Genomic DNA, 5,083 nt, shown 5'->3' with positions numbered 1-5,083 from the left:
TCAGTCTTCATTTGTCTCATAGATTTAAGGACATTAATACCATAGAGAGAAATATGTTAAAGCATCCAGCAGTAGCACCCTGGTCTACAAATTGGCCCAAATTTTGTACGCTGTGCCCCTAGAAACTTCGATCAATAAGTCATTCTTTGTTGGAGGCAATGGGGTGGTTTAGAAGTGTTAGATCACCTTACTTAAAACCAGTGATTTTCTGGAGTCTATTGGTATGGTACCACCTTTTATATCCACCTTACTTTAGATAAAACCATAGATTTTCTGGAATCTATTGGTACGGTACCACCTTATAATATACGATAAAGGGATCTTTGGGGTTTTTGAATGTATAGAATTGCTGTTGTAGATATCCCCTAAACTTCCACATACAAATATTGCTCATTAATTGCAAATAAAACTAAATCTCATTTGAGCTTACACAACTAATATTTAAATAAAATAAAAAAAATCTTTGGTCATGTGGAGTAGTGATGTAATAAATTTTTATGCAATACTGTAGTGCATTGCGTGATACAACACTACTGTATTATACTACCAAGGTGAAAATGGCAAAATGTTAATGTTACATGAAAAGCAACAAGAATTATATTTTAAAAACTACAGGCTAGACGAAATAAAAGCTATGGTAATAATTGGAAAAAAAATATACATTATAGTAGACCACTAGCTGGCAAGAAAACTTGTGTACTTGTTATTCAGATTTTTTGTATTTTTAGCATCACAAATATGTCTCTGATTTTGTCATTCATTCTAATCATGTTTACTATTAAATTTAAATTGTTTTTCAGCTATCTTTTACACTTGATTATAACAGACCTAACCAATAATTCAGCTATTTTGAATAAAGTCTTTTAAATAGGGATTTTGACTTAGGAATAACTTAGTTTTAGGGAGGTCCTGTCTAGTCTCCAAAAAACTATCTGGTAAAAGGCTAGAACAGGAAATCCAATATGAAAGAAAATGCCAAAGAAATATTCATCTCCCTACTATAAGGCCAGTGTATCGACGTGCACAGAACGCACTTAGCGTGTGGAAGGCTAATTTCAGATTCAGACTATTCAATCGGTCATAGCACTCTTATGCTGAAATATGTTGGACACATTGCTGAAAAACAACATTGTTACCGGAACACAGGCCACCTGGTCCCTAGTATACGCTTGACTACCATCTTTTGAATTAGTTGAACACGCGAGTACCTCCTTTTAAACACGCTCCTAATACGAGATTGGTCAGGGATTCTCCTCGGCCTTCGAATTAGTTGAACACGCGAGTACTTCCGTTTTGACACGCTCCTAATACGAGATTGGTCAGGGATTCTCCAAGACCTTCAAGTTAAGTACAGTTGGTCGACTTCCAATTTTGTTACTACTTATTCTTAGCAGTAGTTAACAAAAATAAACTGTACTGAATTATTTCAACCTTGAGAATTAGCAATTCACAGAACTTGAAGGGTTTGAGGTTTTTCTCCCATTTGGGTTTTCCATCTGTCCCACAGTATCTTGACTACATAGTTTAGTGCCCAGCAGACTCTCTTTAATCTTGTGTCAGTCCCTTCTCCTCTGGAAGTGGGTGGTGTTGGAGGATCTTTGATTACAGTGCAGACTATTTTTGAGGTTTTACAGAATCTTAACAAGAGAAATTAGAGATAAATCACCACATTTTAGCACATTTGGATATAAAGGTAGAATTGTGCATACTTTTTCTCTTCAAATACAGTAATGAGAATGTAATATGTTTCAGGAGCGAGCTTGCAACCTAATATGCTCTAAAAATACCTCCGTTTTCTAGTAACTCTGAATACGTGCACATCGGTATACAACAATGAAATTTCATTTCAGTATACAGTACATTCATTCATTTCGGTATGCAGTACATTCATTATATTGGTGTGCGAGTAAATATTTCCCTCAGCTTGCGCTTCTTTTGAGGACAGGTATTAATTAGGTTGAAAAACTTACCCATGCAGTGTTACACCATTTTTTATTTTGCTTGGCCTTCTTTCCAGCAACACTATAGAAGAATAATCTCTCATATGTATTGGGAATTTTTTTGGTAACAGTTGTTACTGCATGTTCTTTGTAGAGTTGTGATTGCTGCTGTTCATCATAGACATTTTTTTGCTGCATTGTAAAGTTAACAGAATCTCGACAATGGCCCCAATGTGATTTACAAAGAAGACTAGGATGAAAAAGCGTGTGTCTGACCTGCGACATTCACGATTAGTAGTTACATTTCTGAACGATTAGTACAGTTGCCTTTCTGAATAATAATTAGTTACATTTCTGAACAATTAGTACAGTTGCATTTCTGAATAATTCTTTGTTACATTTCTGAACAATTAGTACAGTTGCATTTCTGAATAATTCTTAGTTGCATTTCTGAACAATTAGTACAGTTGCATTTCTGAATAATTCTTAGTTACATTTCTGAACAATTAGTACAGTTGCATTTCTGAATAATTCTTAGTTACATTTCTGAACAATTAGTACAGTTGCATTTCTGAATAATTCTTAGTTACATTTCTGAACAATTAGTACAGCTGCATTTCTGAATAATTCTTAGTTACATTTCTGAACAATTAGTACAGTTGCATTTCTGAACAATTCTGTTACATTTCTGAACAATTAGTACAGTAACATTTCTGAATAATTCTTAGTTACATTTCTGAACAATTAGTACAGTTGCATTTCTAAACAATTCTTAGTTACATTTCTGAACAATTAGTACAGTTGCATTTCTGAACAATTCTTAGTTACATTTCTGAACAATTAGTACAGTTGCATTTCTGAATAATTCTTAGTTACATTTCTGAACATTTAAGAGGATGTGAAGCATCAGGCAAAGTGGAACAGACGATGTCTTTGACGGTTCAACGGCAGCTTGACCTGAACCGTGAAAGTTGTTTATTTGGATTGATGAGAAGCTGTTAAAAGTTTAACATGCTACTTTGTCTACTTTTATCAAGTCACTATAGGAAGATTATCTTACCATTTAAAGGGATAAAAAAAAACTTCATCAGTTATTTTTTAATTTTCACATTGTTTCAGTAACATAAACATTGACTTTTCATGACTAGACAAAACATAAAAAAATGGAATCCCATAGAATAAAAAAAACCTTAATGTCTAATATTTTCTGTTAAATCTCCTTGGTAAGAAAAAAAATGAATTGCCAATATTTTCTGTAAAATCTCCTGGCAACTGAAGTGTAAAATATTCATAAATGGTATACACAAAAAATATAGTGAAAACTAAAAATATTTTTCTTAGTGAAAACTTATAAAAAATTATAAAAAAGGACTCTACTCAAATGGATATTGCACAAAAGCATTCAATAGCATAGAGTTGCTACTTTTGGTAGGGGTCCAACAAGTCTCTACTCCCCTTTCCCACCAACGAAGCTTAAAAAGAGATATAGGAAGACACGGAAACGAAAGTAAGGTAGAACACTAACAGGTGAAGTAGGGTTGAAAATTGATTTACAAAAGGATCTCGATAACTAGTGCAGTGATAGCATCAACTCCTTTGAGTTAATTATTTTTAATAAATAATGAAGCTTTGACTTGGAAGCTAAAGAGCTTATATAAACAGGAAGGAATAAAAGTTTAAGAGGAAGGACGATATGAAAGGACACTTTCTATTAATTTTGTAAGTCACTTATAGTTTTTAACTTTATAAAAATTATTAAATCTGTAGCAAGTGGTACAAGATGAGAAGTTCCATAATTAAACATGAAACTGTCACTAGTGTTATGTTAAGTATCTACAGTTCAATGAAAAATAGTACATGAATATGACTTATTCTTAAGGCTTATCATGGCCTGGATGTAAAATGTTATCTAAAGTAGAAACTTTAATAATCTACACCTTAAGTAAAATACATTGCCAGTCTCAAGGCTCTTCTAAACGAGGGACAAATGCAAGGTGGGCAGACACTGTTACCAATTTTGTTGTGTGGGCGACAATCACGAGTGTAGTGTTGTTGAGGCACCATTGTCAGGTGTAACTCTTTTGACTGCACTTTGACCTCTTCCCGGTGTCTACCGACTGCCTTGGACAGTGTGATCTGGTAACACGGTTTTAAAGAGAAAGAGTGGGCCCCTGCATTTGCCCCTCGTGTGGAATGGCCTTTAGACATTAGTGTAAAACAGTGCCCATGGGTAATATACTCGTTCCAATAATATTGGAATGGATGTAAAAGATTCAGGGTACTGTTTATCTATAACAGAAGTACAATATAAACCTTACAGATTTTGTTTAATGTATTTTTGAGTCCCATTTTAATATTTACTTGAAAGATTTGATAAAGTGTGATTAGAAAATGTTGAGGTTCAACGCTCAAATAGTAGAAAAATCTAATTTGTTCCTGCATAGGCATGCATGACTGATATGGATACATGAATATATAAAAAATAAGTTGTCTACCAGGCACATGGTAGAAAGATGGAAGTTTGTGTATAGTTTCATTCTCTAGTTTCTATCTACCTTTCCCCTAGTGAATGTCAAAATTAGTTTCCTTTAGTATTTCAACCTCAGTCCCACTATCATAAAAGCAGCCCAGTCCCTATTCTAATTTAGGGCATATTATGCAAAAGCGTAGGTTCTACAGCGGTTGCGGTTTCACTCGCTGAAACGCTAAATGAATTATCACATCCCTTTTAAAGAAAATTAAATTTTCTCATAAACCACATCACATACAAGTACAAATAGGTTCTTAAAGTTAATTGTCAAATTTATAATTTTTGCAGCACACATCCAAAGGTAAGTACAGAAGGTCCCGACATGCAAACATTCAGAGAAACAAACTCAAATCCAACTGAAAATATCAAATATTAGATAAAGAAATTCTGTAAAAAAAAAAAACTATATACTTTATCAAATCATTTGTAAAGCCCTGGCCACACGATCGAGCAAGGCAGATGGGCAAACAGTGATACCAGACCAAAATAGTTAGTAAGATTGAGGGTTAATGACGTCAGAAGCGGGAAAACCACAGACAGGGATCTGGCATCATACAGTGTTGCCAGATCCCTGTCTGTGGTTTTTCCCGCTTCTGACGTCATCAATCCTCAT

Source organism: Palaemon carinicauda, chromosome 26, assembly GCF_036898095.1.
Source record: "Palaemon carinicauda isolate YSFRI2023 chromosome 26, ASM3689809v2, whole genome shotgun sequence".
NCBI classification, from domain to species: domain Eukaryota; kingdom Metazoa; phylum Arthropoda; class Malacostraca; order Decapoda; family Palaemonidae; genus Palaemon; species Palaemon carinicauda.
The sequence above is the reverse complement of the archived record's forward strand: the minus strand, read 5'-3'. Positions refer to the sequence as shown.